Source organism: Pristiophorus japonicus, chromosome 18 (genome assembly GCF_044704955.1).
Source record: "Pristiophorus japonicus isolate sPriJap1 chromosome 18, sPriJap1.hap1, whole genome shotgun sequence".
In the NCBI taxonomy this organism is placed as follows: Eukaryota; Metazoa; Chordata; class Chondrichthyes; family Pristiophoridae; genus Pristiophorus; species Pristiophorus japonicus.
Window position 1 is genome coordinate 19,588,245 of NC_091994.1, and position 17,059 is coordinate 19,605,303.

Genomic DNA, 17,059 nt, shown 5'->3' on the forward strand with positions numbered 1-17,059 from the left:
CAGCATCAGGCCCATCAACATGAAGGTGGAGGCAATCGAGAACGCACCAAGGCCACAGAACGTGACAGAGCTGCGATCGTTTCTGGAATTCTTGAACTACTTTGGTAACTTGTTACCGGGTCTCAGCACGCTGCTAGAACCACTACATTTCTTACTACAAAAAGGAGGCGAATGGGTTTGGGGCAAAAGCCAAGAAAATGCCTTTGTAAAAGCGAGAAAATTGTTATGCTCAAACAAATTGCTTGTGTGGTATGATCCATGTAAGCATTTGGTACTAGCATGTGATGCGTCGTCATATGGCGTCGGGTGTGTATTGCAACAAGCTAATGATTTCGGGAAACTGCAACCGGTTGCTTATGCATACAGGAGTCTGTCTAAGGCCGAGAGAGCCTATAGCATGATTGAAAAAGAAGCATTAGCGTGTGTCCATGGGGTAAAGAAAATGCATCAATACCTGTTTGGGCTAAAATTCGAATTAGAAACTGACCATAAGCCACTTATATCCCTGTTTTCCGAGAGTAAAGGGATAAATACCAACGCATCGGCCCGCATCCAGAGATGGGCGCTCACATTGTCCACATACAACTATGCCATCCGCCACAGGCCAGGCACAGAAAACTGCGCCAATGCTCTCAGTAGGCTGCTATTGCCCACCACAGGGGTGGAAATGGTGCAGCCCGCAGATCTAGCCATCATTATTGGAAGCATTTGCGAGTGAGCAATCAACTGTCACTGCCCGGCAGATCAAAACCTGGACAAGCCAGGACCCCTTATTATCTCTAGTCAAAAGCTGTGTGCTACACGGGGCTGATCCAGTGTCCCAGTGGAAATGCAGGAAGAGATAAAGCAGTTCCAGCGGCGCAAAGGTGAAATATCTATACAGGCAGACTGCCTTCTGTGGGGCAATCGAGTAGTGGTCTTCAAGAAGGGCAGAGACGCGTACTCCAAGTGGATTGAATGTGAGATAATGTCGGCTAACACATCCGCTGCCACCACTGAAAGCCTGCGGGCCATGTTTGCCACATACGGCTTACCCGATGTCCTGGTGAGCGACAACGGGCCATGTTTTACCAGTGCTGAGTTCAAAGAATTCATAACCCGTAACGGGATCAAACATGTCACATCTGCCCCATTTAAACCAGTGTCCAATGGTCAGGCAGAGAGAGCAGTGCAAACCATCAAGCAAGGCTTGAAGACGGTAACTGAAGGCTCACTGCAGACTCGCCTATCCCGAGTCCTGCTTAGCTACCACACGAGACCCCACTCACTCACTGGGATCCCACCTGCTGAACTGCTCATGAAAAGAGCACTTAAGACAAGGCTCTCGTTAGTTCACCCTGATCTACATGAACAGGTAGAGAGCAGACGGCTTCAACAAAGTGCATACCATGATAGCGCAAATGTGTCATGCGAGATTGAAGTTAATGACCCTGTATTTGTATTAAATTATGGACAAGGTTCCAAGTGGCTTCCCGGCACTGCCGTGACCAAAGAGAGGAGCAGCGTGTTTCGGGTCAAACTTTCAAATGGACTCATTCACTGGAAACACTTGGACCAAATCAAATTCAGATTCACGGACTACCCTGAGCAACCCACCTTGGACCCTACCTTTTTTAATCTCCCAACACACACACACCAGTGGCAACCGACACCATGGTTGACCACGAAGCAGAACCCATCATCTACAGCAGGCCTGCAGGGCCCAACACACCAGGCATCCCAGCAAGGCCAGCTGCACAGCAGCCCAGCGAGGGCCCAACAAACGATTCAACAACACCAGCTTTCACACCGAGACAATCAACCAGGGCAAGAAGGGCCCCAGATCGACTCACATTGTAAATAGTTACACTATTGACTTTGGGGGGGGAATGTTGTTATATATGTGGACTTGTATTTACTCTGTACGACCACCAGAGGGCTCATTCTCTGGAGTCCCAAGAGATCCCATAATCCCTTGGGAGCACAGGTATTTAAGAAGGCTTCACAGGTCTGGAGACCTGCAATAAAAGACCAAGGTCACACTTTACTTTGAGCTCACAGTGTTCAGTCTGACTCTTTCTCCATACACAACAGTTATATGTTGGTGGAAGGGAGGAAGGGAGGGTTTAAGCTCAGTTGTTAATGGAGCGATCAATTGTTTTAGGAGTGGTTTCCTCTCCTACTGTTTAAAGCAAGATTACGTGTGTTGGTGTAGCAATTAAAAAAAAAGAATATTCCCAAAATTTATTTTAAGAAGACATTAATCACAGCTTACAAATTCTCAAACTGAATTTAAAACAACCTGAATTGATCTTTTTTTTGAAGTCTCAAACTGATAGATATTATTGCTGGCAAATGAAACAATTTGTAAAAATCTTTTTTACTCAGCGAGTTGTTATGATCTGGATTGCATTACCTGAAAGGATGGTGGAGGCAGATTCAATCATAGGTCCTGAAATGGTGAATGTCCGTGAGGCTACAAGTCCAACAATATTTCACTGCTGGTAATATGTATCTTTTTTTTTTACACAGAGATAAGGGAATGAATATAAGGGCTGATTTTCCCAATACACTGGTAAAATAGGCCCTACAATATACTTGGCCCAGACTATCCTTCTCCTTTAATTGCAAGTGCTGATGCAAACAAAATCTCAATGCGGAGACAGTGATGCAAATTCCTATCTAGGCTCTACAACAGATACTGAATATATTTTATGCTAGCACAACTGTAATAAAATCATGCCCGGTGTCTTTAATGGAATCAGCTGCAATAAATTATTAATGAATATGTCGATAAATCATTGAACCCAAGAACCTGAGGATAATGTGTAAATGAGAGCAAAATCTGAATATTAATAATTAAAACTGCAATGTTGACCTTACATGGATTTTAACTATATCTAATATTGTCTCATCAAATATTTAACAGGTTGTCATTCATACCTTCTTCATACTTCCATAAATCCACTTTGTTTATTGATGCACGTGATGCTTCATGATGGGGTCATATTCAGTTTTAAATTGTTGATTGTAAGCAGCTTGTATTTATTAAAGGACAACAATGTAACCTTTCTCTTATGACAATCTAGTTGCGCTAAAATTAAAATCAAAGTTAAAATGAAGCATTTAATATTCAGTACTTGGGCATTTAGGATTACTTGTCAGAATTGTCACCTCCTGATTTTCTCCTGAAGGGACTGACTGTTTGTATAGGTGCTGGCTGTCGAAAAGGCCGTTTTCTGTCAATATGCGTAAGCATCGCAAGCTATTTGACTGTAAGAGGCCTCACAGATGAGCCTGATGCAGCCCACACCTGACATAGACAGGGACCTTCCAACATTCAGCAATAACACCAGCTGATTTTTCTTCCTTTCATTTGGTCAAGCAGACCTTTGATACCGCAGGGAAACCTGTGACTGAACTTTGCGAGTCTCCAAACCAGGATAAGTAAATTCAGTGCAGTGAAAGTGGACAGCCGTATAACTCTACCATTGCTGTTTGGTGAGAAAAGAAGCGAAAGTTCTGGTCCTGCTGAACAAGTAATGAGCCACCTGGCAGTTGGCATCTGTAGCCATCAATATGGCAGAAACTGCGGATGTTCCCTGTGCTGGTCTGGATTAAGGCAGAGTATAACAGTTGGGGGAGGAGGTAACTTGGACTGGCAGTGACAGCGACTGACCTGTAGTGGAAGCTGGCTGCAGGTGTAACTGCAGCATGTGACACAACTCGGTAACTTTCAGCCTCCAACCTGCAGAGGGAGCTCTCTTCGGTTATTGTCAGCTCGGTGTGCACAGGCCTGCTGAAGCGGTTGAGACGGGTCTGCGTACTTTGGTTCTGATGCCCGCTGGTCTCCTTCTTTGATCTTCAACCGTTAAATCTGTGGTGCAGTACTTTAAAAGCAAACCTCGTATTTAATTGCCATTCAAAAAAAAAGGGCCCTCACCTCTTTAGCCGCTGCTTTCCCCACATGCAAGACTGCTGCTGGCCTTTACTGCCCATATTAAAGGGCAGAGTTAACTTGGTGGGACTTCAGTCATAAAATCAGAAATTGGAGGGATGCATGACAAAACCCTCATCAAATATTGAGCTTGCATAATGAGGTTCTTGTACATTCTACATCTGCTTTTCTCTTCACCTGTGTTGGGAGAGCAGGTGCACAATTTGGAAAATTGGGAGAATGAGCCCAGTTCCCATTCCCTAGTCTTAAATTGCCATACACTTTCTAAGTGTTTGAAGTCAATGGAAATAAAAATCAGATGTATAACAGGCAGCTGATCCGCTATCTCCCAAACTCAATATTACTCCCACTCTGAGGCTCATACATGAAAATTATCCAATCTGTCGATATACCAAAAGGGTTGTCTGTGCATGTGGAATCTTACTGTACTTTTTCATCACTCCACCCTCGGCGGCCGTGCCTTCAACAACCAGGCCCCAATCTCTGGAATTCCCTCCCCAAACCTCTCTGCCTCTACCTCTTTCTCCTCCATTTAGACGCTCCTTAAAACCTACCACTGACTAAGCTTTTGGTCACCTGTCCTAATATCTCGGTGTCAAGTTTTCTGTGATAACGCTCCTGTGAAGCTTGGGATGTTTTACTATTTTAAAGGCGCTGTATAAGTGCAATTTGTTGTAACACGAGTTACTGGCCGTGAAATCCCGGCCTCGCCGGGTCGGTATGGAGTGTGTACGGACCCGGCGAAGCCTCGCAAAAGCCGGTTTTCGACGCGCAAGGCGCATGTGCCGAAAACCGGCTTTTCCGATCTGTCAAGTAGTAGTAGCTTGACAGATGGAACACATCCCCGCAGCCAGGACGTTGGCGCGGGTGAGATTGGGCTATTTGCCCAGCGAATGTCCTTGAAACTTTTACGCCTGGTAAAAGCAGGCGCATAGCTTACTTTTACCAGCGTAAGAGTTTCAAAACATATAAAAATTAAATTTAAATACATATTTTTAGAGTAAAAACCCTGTCCGTTAAGGTAAGTTTATTTTAAACCCTAAGTAAAACACATTAAGAAAATCCAAAAAATATATTTTTTTTCTAAAAGATTGAATTAACTTTAATTTCAATTAATTTTAAATATGTGGGGTGTTTTTTTATTTATTATGTTGTGTTTGGGTGTTTTAGTGGGTTATTCTCATTGATAGTAATCGGAACTCGGAGAAACGGAGTTCCCATTACTATCAATGAGAATACTGTACTGTGATTGGTTGTTCAGGCCCACGTGACTCCATCTTAGACTTGCGTACCTGGAAGCTGCGAAGCTTGGGAACCTTCCAGAGAAAAATGGAATCGCAGGAGGGCGCAGGAGCAGAAGGTAGGTGCGGATCGTATTTCTTGCTTTCAGGCGATCGCTCGCGGGCAGCCTCCAAGCGGGATCTCAGGGCCACTGTCTTCAGAGTGAACTGATAAAATAAAATAAAAAAGAGATATGTAAGAAGTTTACACAGATTAACATGTGTATATACTCCGGATCATTTTGGACATATTTGGATGGTGAGGACTCACCTTAGATAGGAGTACAACTTGTAAAAAAAAAGGAGTTTGCCAATTGGGCCACGGAGCAACAGATATGACATGAACTGTCGGAGGAGCACAGATTGGGATGGGACATATGTTATCAGCGAATGGGGGACTGAGAGGAAGATCCTACAGTCTGATGACCATCTGCTCTTTACTAAATCTTCTTGATTATTTAGACTCGGGTTAGTTAATCCCCTTTAGGAAAGCCTTAGAGAGGGTGCAGAAAAGAGTTACGAGAATGAGGGATGAGGGACTTCAGTTACGTGGAGAGACTGGAGAAGCTGGGGTTGTTCTCCTTAGAAAACGAAGTGCATCTCAGGAGAATCGCAGGGACAAAGCTCATGAGCTTCCATCCATTAAAATAATCATGGATGAATAATCAGGGGGTGCGTGCCCCTGATTTCCTGAGATGCACTGCTTGCGTGTGTTGGATCCCGGAAACAGCCCTCTCCAGTACAACAGGATCTATACTCAACTCCTGGTCGTCAACACTCCTATGGACCCATCTCCTGTCACAATACTTTCACCAATAACAACAAAAACAACGTGTATTTATATAGCGACTTTAACGTCGTGAAATGTCCCAAGGCGCTTCACAGGAGTATTATGAGATTAAAAAATTTGACACCGAGCTGCATAAGTAGAAATTAACGCAAGTGACCAAAAGCTTGGTCATAGAGATATGTTCTAAGGAGCGTCTTGAAGGAGGAAAGAGAGGTAGAGAGGCAGAGAGGTTTAGGCAGAGAGTTCCAGAGCTTGGGGCCTAGGCAACAGAAGGCACGGCCACCAATGGTTGAGCGATTATAATCAGGGATGCTCAAGAAGGCAGGATTAGAGGAGCGCAGATATCATGGGGCTGAAGGAGATTACAGAGATAGGGAGGGGCGAGGCCATGGATTTCAGGCTAATATCAAGTCCTGGATCATTAAATTTTCAGAGGATGGCTTGGGTTATACCGACATGAGTTAATGGCGAGATTCCCTCTTCCTGGATGACTGCCCTACCTGTACTCAAATTGGCCTGTCAAATGTATTGCTTAAATAAACATATGAATCAGACAGTATTGAATGTAAGCTAAAGGCAACAGTACATGCTTGAAATCCGCAGCAAGTAGCTGAGAGAGAAAGTTACATTAATGATTCAAGTTTGACCCTTCTTTCCAATGGAGACATTAACTCGTTTTCTTGCTCAGGTGTTGATTGACCTCCTAAGCATCATCAGCTCTTTATTTCAAGTTGGCGGCATTGCAGTTGTTTTTCTTTTTGTCTCAAATTCTTCCTTTGCTGTGGTGGGTGTGCGACAAAAGTGGATTGACACTGAGGTACACATGAGTCAGACGGTATTAAATGTAAGTGAATGGTAAGCCTTTCACCCAGCATGTGCTGTGCGGCTCCCTGTAATGTGTAGCACATTGTTTTTTTATTTAAATAGCAATTCAATGGTGTGAGGCGTGTATAGTATGAATTTGGTTATTCTTTCAGGGGCAATGTGTAGCATTCAACCAGCAACCATCTTGAAAAAACAGTTCAGCGTTTATCAAGGCTCACTATTATTTTACTATTTCTGCTACAATGTCCGATTAATCTAGAGAATATCTGCAGAACAGGCAGATTGGAAAGCATCAAATTACATTTACACAGAGTAGATAGATTTACTACGGGACAAAAATAAATACGTGAGCTTATTAGGCTAAAACATTAATGGACAACATGGCCAATTTGAACTCCTCGCATTGCTCCCAGGGGAACTTTAAGGGTTTTCAGCCAGAGAGAAGCAGTAAAGTCAGCCAATGTGAGAGAATAAACACCCTCTGTGTTACTGAATTGAATAATGAATCCTGAGTTTAATGAAGCCTCCTTTTTTTTTGTTCATAAAGAGAAGAAAAGCCTGGAAATAAATGAGAGGTGGCAAATACCCTCAGCCCACCTCGCTATGCCACTGAACACAACAATTGCAAATTCACATACCTTCTGTTCCGACGAGCTACTTAAGAATTACTCCTACAGAACAAATCTAATAATGAATATGTTCCGCAGATGGCTGATGGAGAGCACAGGAACAAAATGCAAGTCCGCCCGCAGGGTAATATAGGCTGCTGTCCAGTCACCACTGCAGCTCCCCTTTGTCTAATCTTTGACGATAGAATACGCTTCATAGGCAAGTTTAAATTCAAGATGTTATGACCCTCTCAAAACCTCATTTTCTGCCATTGTTCAACCAGATTTCAATTAATTCTCTTCTCGACGATAAATGTAGAACTTAAAGAGTATAATATAAAGTGATTTGTTCAAGTTGCTCTGCTCGGGTTTATATCCAGTGTAATTCTTTTGGTGTGAGAGCTATCCTTTGTGTCAGCTTTCTTTATATGGTGCGTCCATTAAATCAAATCTTCAGCAAAACAAAATCTGGACGAGAACCTCGGTTTTCATTTAATTTTGTTTGCAACTTGACTATTGTTCGCCTGAGTTGTTAATTCCATTAATTGGTACCTGCACTTGGCTCTTTACTCACTCGCTGGGTTGATGCCATTATTGTCTTTTTCTTGCACTGTTTCTTGGGATATGTGGCACATGAACAGGTTGCCTACATGTGCCAACATGATCCAGTTGCCCAGGCCCCAGTGCTGTCATGTTCCAGGGGGCAGGAATTAAAATGATTTTTGTTACAATATGTATGTATATAGGGCTCAAATTTTCCCCGGTCATTTGCGCTGTTTTTTTGGCGCGTGCCGTTTTTTCTGCCGTATTTTTTTTTCCAAGTTCCCCCTGTGATCTGCGCCGGCGTAACTGACTTAGTTACGATTTTTCTAGGCCAGTTTTTTTGAACGTCATGTCTGCGCCGGTTTTTTCAATTGTTCGCAGTTTGACCAACATTTTTGTCTCTTAGGTATCTGGCCACTCCCAAAAAACCTTCTGTTGAGTTAAGAAAACCAGCGCACATTCACAAATCTGCGCTGAAAGACGCCATTATTTTTAAATCGAAGAATTTGGAGGGAGTCAAGAACACTGTCAAAATCCAAAATAAAGTTCAACTTTTTTTTATCTGTCAACGTAGAAGTGTAAATTTGTTGGATTCAGAAGTTTTCTCATTTTTTTTAAACTCACTCACACGCCACCAATGAACGTCTTGAAGCAGGGCTGGAGGGTCGTAGGTTTGGCCGGCAGAATTGGCCTCGCGCCCGGATACAGTGGCTCGAGGTTCGGCTACAAAACAAGCCGTGGGGGATGAGGGGGAGGAGAGAGAGAGAGAGAGAGGTGCTGATTGGAAGGCTTGGAGCATGGGGAGGGGGAAGGAGAGAGAGAAGTCACAAGACTACAATTAGTAAAGGCTGGTGGGGGGAGGAGAGGGGAGAGAGAGAGAGAGAGAGAGAGAGAGAGCGGTGCCAATCGGAGGCTGAAGCCCAGGGAGGGGGAGGGAGAGAGAGAAGTCACAAGACTCAAGGAGGTGGGGTGGGGTGGGGGGGGAATAGGAGAAGTAACAAGACCTTTGGGTGTGCTCCATCCATACAGGCCTGGAGAGATACAACTGCGAACCTGTCCTGCCTGCTTTCCTGCTGTTTTGAGCTTCTTTCAAAGGTTAAATTTAAATATGGGAGCAATACTGACAATGCCATACCTTGTGCGAGCTTTCTGCATCATGGTGTTACGTAGGAGACAATTGATTCGACTTCATCGCATCAGGAACATCAGAGCCCGTAGGGTGCTGGGCAGGAGGCCTTACCCACCAGTTTATCAAGACAGGCGTTCATACGATTCCGGAGATTAATTGCTATACTCCCCTGAGACTGTCGGTCAGTTCGCTGTTGAGTACTGCATGCTGCATAACTTAGCCATCATGGTAGTGGAAGAGCCACCTGCGGTGAGAGTGGCTGATGATAATGATGTGGAAGATGCAGATGACAAGCAGGAGGAGGAAGAGGAGGACAACGATGATGAAGAAGCCATGCAAGTGCCTGAGGCTGGAGCACGACGGCGGAGGAGGGCGGGCCATCACGCTCCTTTAACGATTGCTCGAGCCTTGCGCCAGCAGCTCATCCATGAACGCTTTGATGCCTGAAGGCTCAGCACCAACTATTCCACATGGACATGGTTACTGTTTGGAGCTGTTCCATAATGTTGTGCTGTGTTAATGGAACATGATTCAGTTTTAAAGTAAAATATATTTTATTCAAACGTTTACAATGTACTTAACTTAACTTGAATAAAATTATTCTTGTATCAAACTTTACTTTAATATCACTTAAAAACTTTAAGATCACATAAACTTGTAAATTTACATAACTTACCAAAAACTTTTAATTTGAGAACAGTTACAACAGTAACAATAACAACAACAACAACAACAACAGCAGCAAAGAAAGGCTGCACCCATCTCTCATCCCCCTTATTCTAAGACCGCCCGCTGCGCTTAGTCTTGGACAGTCCACCATCCCTGCCCACAGGCGGTGGCGCAGTGTTTCTGGGCTTGATACCGAGCTTATTCTTTCTAACATCTCAGGTACTGCACACCTCTTGAGGGTGAGGGGCATCAGCAAGTTGGCGGGCCCAGGGGGCAAGTTGAAGAGCCCGGCTTTGGGCTCTTCAGAGACTGGACTGGGGATTGGAGTGGGAGTGACAGTTTCTTCTGTCAATGGACGCGGGGTCTGGTCGCGTTCCCTTGTTGCAACAGCTAACTCCAACATGTTGTCCCTCATGCGCCCTGCAGTGTTTCCACGACCTGCAACATTCCCTCCCTCATGGTCAGTGATGTGGTTTGCACTACCGCTGACATTCCCTCCCTCATGGCCACTATTCTCTCACTGATGGTCCCGGATATCGTTCCCATTTCTCGTGTCATTCCTGTTACTTCTCCCGACAGTCCCGCTACCTCATCACTCACCCCACTGATTGCATCCAGGAGCGATCGGGTAAGGTCAATGCTTTCCGCACTCAATGACATAATCTGAACCATGTCTGTTAAATCCTGCACTTCAGGAGACCGCAGTCTAGTTTTCCTTCCCCTCCTCCCCATGGGTGTGGCTTGCACCACACCACTGGGACCCACAGCCTGAGACTGTGCGCTCTGGGTATGCCTCGCTGCACCACACCATGGGACCCGCAACCTCGGAAGGTGTGAAACCATGGAATGTCCCACCAACACTCAAAACACTAGTCACAGAAGGGGCTGTCACATTCATGAGCGGCACCTCCTCCAAAGTCAGTACAACAGTGGGAGCTTCATCCAGCTCCATCCCCTCCCCCTCACCCCCATGGATGGATTGGAAGATGTTCTCCTGTTCAGGCTCATCCGCATCTGAATCTTCTTCTGCATCGTCAGGGTTGCCCTCAAGTTCTGCAAAATGTAACAGAACAGTCAAATGGTTAGCAATGGGGGCAGGCTGGGTGGCATGAGTAGGTTCACACATCGCAGGCCAGGCAGCAGGTTGATTTGAAGGGCCACAATGAATTTGCAGGACTTACCCTTTCCCTCGAGTGCGGGCCCAGCTTGTGCTGTGGTGGTTGATTTTTTTCCAGGTAGGACCCAGCAAAGCAGCGACCCTGTCTTCCAAGGGTGTCAGTGGGTGAACATTTGCCGGGCCTCCTCTTGTTCGAGTTCTTTCCCTTTTATTTTGTGCCACCTTCCTCTGCAAAGATGAAAATGCAACTTTTTAGAGAGGGCATCTTTTTGCTGGGTGGGACATATACAGCTGGTCACATTTACAATTGCATTAAATAAACTAAAATATAAACATATAGAATTTTATATGTTTCTATGAGATCCCCTCTCATCCTTCTAAACTCCAGTGAATACAGGCCCAGTCGATCCAATCTCTCCTCGTATGTCAGTCCTGCCATCCCAGGAATCAGTCTGGTGAACCTTTGCTGCACTCCCTCAATAGCAAGAATGTCCTTCCACAGATTAGGAGACCAAAACTGAACACAATATTCCAGGTGAGGCCTCACCAAGGCCCTGTACAGCTGCAGTAAGATTTCCCTGCTCCTATACTCGAATACCCTAGCTATGAAGGCCAACATACCATTTGCCTTCTTCATCGCCTGCTGTACCTGCATGCCAACTTTCAATGACTGATGTACCATGACACCCAGGTCTCATTGCACCTCCTCTTTTCCTAATCTGCCGCCATTCAGATAATATTCTGCCTTCGTGTTTTTGCCACCAAAGTGGATAACCTCACATTTATCCACATTATATTGCATCTGCATTTGCCCACTCACCTAACCTGTCCAAGTCACCCTGCAGCCTCTTAGCATCCTCCTCACAGCTCACACTGCCACCCAGCTCAGTGTCATCTGCAAACTTGAAGATATTACACTCAATTCCTTCATCTAAATCATTGATGTATATTGTAAATAGCTGGGGTCCCAGCACTGAGCCCTGCAGCACCCCACTAGTCACAGCCTGCCATTCTGAAAAGAACCCATTTATCCCGACTCTCTGCTTCCTGTCTGCCAACCAGTTCTCTATCCATGTCAGTACATTAACCCAATAACATGTGCTTTAATTTTGCACACCAATCTCTTGTCAAAAGCCTTTTGAAAGTCCAAACACACCACATCCACTGGTTCTCCCTTGTGCACTCTACTAGTTAGACCCTGAAAAAATTCTAGAAGATTTGTCAAGCAGGATTTCCCTTTTATAAGTCAATGTTGACTTGGATCGATCCCATCACCGCTTTCCAAATGTGCTGCTATTTCATCTTTAATAATTGATTCCAACATTTTCCCCACTACTGATGTCAGGCTAACCGGTCTATAATTACCCATTTTCTCTCTCCCTCCTTTCTTAAAAAGTGATGTTACATTAGCTACCCTCCAGTCCATAGAAACTAATCCAGCGTCGATAGACTGTTGGAAAATGATCACCAATGTATCCACTATTTCAAGGGCCACTTCCTTAAGTACTCTGGGATGCAGACTATCAGGCCCCGGGGATTTATCGGCCTTCAATCCCATCAATTTCCCTAACACAATTTCCTGCCTAATAAGGATTTCTTTCAGTTCCTCCTTTTCACTAGACCCTCGGTCCCCTAGTATATCCGGAAGGTTATTTGTGTCTTCCTTCGTGAAGACAGAACCAAAGTATTTGTTCAACTGGCCTGCCATTTCTTTATTCCCCATTATAAATTCATCTGAATCTGACTGCAAGGGACCTACTTTTGTCTTCACTAATCTTTTTTTCTTCACATATCTATAGAAGCTTTTGCAATCAGTTTTTGTGTTCCCGGCAAGCTTCCTCTCATACTTTATTTCCCCCCTCCTAATTAAACCCTTTGTCTTCCTCTGCTGACTTCTAAATTTCTCCCAGTCCTCAGGTTTGCTGCTTTTTTTGGCCAATTTATATGCCTCCTCCTTGAATTTGACACTATCCTTAATATCCTAAAATATTTCTATCACATTTCTGGCCTAGAAAACCGGGCGTAACTCTGGCAATACATCAGAAAATGGGCTTGGGGAAAATTGAGCCGATAAAATGTAATTAAAATAACACTTAAAATTAAAACTGGAGAGTTTTATCAGAATGATCAGAAATCAGAAATGAACGGTTTGATGTATTTTTTTATTAAGGGTTAAAACTGCTTGCAACTGTTTTCCCGCCTCACAGTCAGAAAATAGAATATCAACTTTTAATTCTGTGCTACATAACTAATAAATAGCAAGATAATCCTTAGCATCAGTCACTTAAATGCAGTAAGAATCCACTCGCCAGATGTAAAAAAAACGCCTTACTATCCTTTTACATAAAACATAAGAACATAAGAAATAGGAGCAGAGTCGGCCATTTGGCCCCTCGAGCCTGCTTCGCCATTCAGTAAGATCATGGCTGATCTGATCTTGGCCTCAACTCCACTTCCCTGCCCGCGCCCCATTACCCTTCTCCTTTTTGTTATTGTCAGTTTTCTCTCTCTTTCACCCCTTCCACTCCTGAAAGTGCTGGCTCTTCTTGTTGCACGATTCCAACTTCAGTACCGTTCCCAAGTAAGCATCATTCAAGGGATATATTTTGCATGGCTCCATTCCCAGTTGGAGCTTTACTTGGCGGGAACCGTGACAAGCATGTTCGATTCATGGAGTTCCTGATTTTCTGGTCATTGAAACTAAGGGAAAGAAAGATTTGCATTTATAAAGCAACTTTCACGAACTCATGACGTCTCAAAGCACTTTACAGCCAGTGAATTGCTTTTGATGTGTAGTCACTGTTGTAATGTAGGAAGTGCGGCAACCAACTTATGCACAACAAGCTCCCACAAAAAGCAATGTGATAATCTGTTTTTTTTTTGTTATGTTGATTGAGGGATAAATATTGGTCAAGGCACCGCAGAAGACCCCTCCTGCTCTTCTTCAAAATAATGCCATGGGATCTTTTACGTCGCCTGAGAGAGCAGGCTTAACGTCTCATCTGAAAGACGGCATCTCCAACATTGCAGCACTTCCTCAGCACTGCACTGCGAGTGTCAGTCCATATTTTTGTGCTCAAGTCTCTGGAGTGGGACTTGTACCCACAACCTTCTGACTCAGAGGCGAGAGTGATACCCACTGAGCCACAGCTGGCACCACATACCAGAGAAAATGGACCTCTTCTCATTAGAATAGAGAAGGCTGAGAGAAGATTATAAGTGGTTTTAATAAAATAAATTGGGAAAAAACAGTTAGACTGGTGGGAGAGTCGATAACTAGAGGACCTGGATTTAATATATCATCAAAAGAACAAACTTAGAGGCTAGGAAAGATTTTATTAACGTAATCAGGTGATCCCAAAGCAGGGAATTATCAGTAAATAGATGAATGCAAAATCAGACAGCCAAGAAATGTGATGAGTAAATCGGGGTCATGCCTGCAGCATGAAAGAAGAAAGGTAATATAGCAATGTGTGTGTTTCAAATCTATTTAATCATCACAAGTGCACTAATTTGCCACAAATATAAAATATACGAAACTGGATTTTCTTTTAGTTGCCTGTTTTGTTCCTGCCTCTCCTGAGGTTGCTGCCTCTTCCTGGGATAGCTCACATGAACCAGGACTTCTTTTCAATTGAAATGAATCAGAGAGGATTTGGCAATTTGGAATTCAAGACTTGGATCAGGAGCTTGTCCGTTTATCTGCAGTTAAGCATTTTGTAACTGCAAGTCTCCAGCAGATGAATAGAATGCTCAAAAGGTTGGTATATACATTCTGCAGAAGTGAAATTGGACATTAGATTCACATACTATGGTACCATGATAGATTAAGGGGTCAAAATTTGGATTCTTACGCCGCCCATTACAGCCGGAGAGGGGCGGCTAATGGGCGACTAAGTACTTACTGTCGGCAGCGACTGGGTTCCTCGGCTGCCTGGAAATTTAGTTGGGCGGAGGTGGCAGCAGCAAGACATACCGCTGCACGATCGGCTGCCACCCATGTCGTGATGTCAGCGAATGTGCAACTCCCCCTTGCAATTCCCCTGTTGGGGAATTCGCTGAGTGAGGTGGTTTTACTGGCAGGCGTCCGTACAGCCTGGGAAAGGTGGTGGGACAGCAGGGATCCCTGGGCGGGAGCGTCCAGGGATCAAGGTAAGTGTTTATGTTTATTTTTTTTAGCATTTAGGTATTAATGGGACCAGTGGAGAAGGGTGAGAAGAAGTATGGGAAACGTTGTTTTTTCCATTTTTTTTCAAACCCACATTCCGGCAGCCAATGGTTGCAAAATTCGGTCGGCCTCCTGAGCTCCCGCTCCGTTGGTGCCCGAGGGTGAGTGTGCAATGCCACTTTTAGCGCTGCTCTCTCATCTTTGGGCGGCAAAACGGAATTTTGCAGTTTGAGGCGGCACCTACCGCCTGCCGTTAAAATCAGCACTCAGCCGGTGACACCGCCTCAAAAACGGTGGGACCGAATTTCGACCCCCGAAGTCTCCATATGAAAAAATCTGATTTTAATACAGGTTTCTAGCCTAGTGCTGATGCAATAAAATAGTAAGTTGTCACACTTTCGAGACACATCAATGGCCTAAATAGGTTATAGAACGAACCCAATGAACTGTGCCTCTCTGTGGGAGTACAGGTAGAGATTGTCAGGCATGACAGCTGACACTTTTTCACATTGCTGCCTTGTTAATGTGCACACAGAGAAGCCTGTGTGAGGATTTCTCGTGACCTATATTCTACCTTGAGGGCAGAGGCGATTGTCGTGCTGAATTCTCTCAGCTTTCAGCCCACATGTAATAATGTGATCCTCACCCTCGGAGCACCAAAAAGACTTTGAAAGTTGTGAGTAATAACGTAGTTTCCACCAAAAAATTTAAGCAGTGTTTAAAAAAAAGAGAAAACCCAAGCTCCCAGCTGGCTGAGAATGGGGATAAAAGAATATTTAAGAACAGATTGAGGAGGTAAAGCAGAAGGGAATCAACTGGATCAAAATAGAACAGGAAAAATTCGGATCTTGTTCATTTTGTGATCAAGCACATGTTCACTTGATGGGAGCTCGCATTAGAAATGTGGGTGTGCACTTCAGTGTGACTGATTGGGTGGGAAATCGTGCTTCTAACAAAGCTGGTGCACGGACTGCCGTACCTGGATTCCTGACGTGCGCTGCCATCCTGCAAAGCTCTGTGCCAGGGGTGCCAACTTGTGGGGCCAGACTTTACTGTAAAAATAATGGTGAGGCTCACGGCGCTCACCGTTATCATGCACAAATCAGACGGCAACTTCAGGCAAACGCAGGTAAAATGCGAAAAAACGGAATTTGCGGACCAAGATGCTCCGCTTGGCCGTTAGCTGTGTAAAAACGACATCTCGCCATCTGGCTCCCCATTCCAGTGTATTGAGCGACATGACGTTCCTGCACTGACTTTGTAGATATGGACTAAACCCGCCACAGAAAGTTAGGGCTTGTCCATTGCAGTATAAGTGCAGATTTTAACGGTGTGGTACGTCTTAATTACTGGCAAACATTCATTCGCTGGTTACAATAAATTCTGGCCCATGCTGTTCACCCTAAAAGTTGAGCTTTATTTTAGACTGAAGCACTTCTGGTAACAATATCATGGTAACATCGGGCAATCTTCAGTGTTTTACAAGTAACAGAAAGAAAGCATGACAGAGGAATAGCCATTGGCCTTTTTTTTACATGTATACACCAAATTCGCTTCAGAGAATCATGGAATAGTACAGCACAGGAGGCTATTTGGCCCATCGGGTCTGCACCAGCTCTTTCAAAGGGCAATCCAGCAATCGCCCTTCCTGACCTCCCATTCTCTACCTTCCATAAATTCCAATTCTTTGAGCCTTGTGCTCATGACCCGGTGCTTTGTGTTCTTTCTTCTACCACCTCTTAGTGATAGTCCTTGAAAAAGTAGGTATGCAGAGAACTTCCAAAGAAGTTTCCTAAGGATCTCCGACTGATTCCATTGACTACCTACCAGTACATTATGTTGGGCCTGCCTGTATTCCGGGAATAGATTGTCCCATTCCAGCTGTGGGAACGTGCATGCTTTGGTGCGCTCCTGCAAGCAACACAGGAGAGCCATCCATCTATTCCTGTGCTTCTGCACATATGTTTCCGCATATCTAGTTCTGACTGTGGAC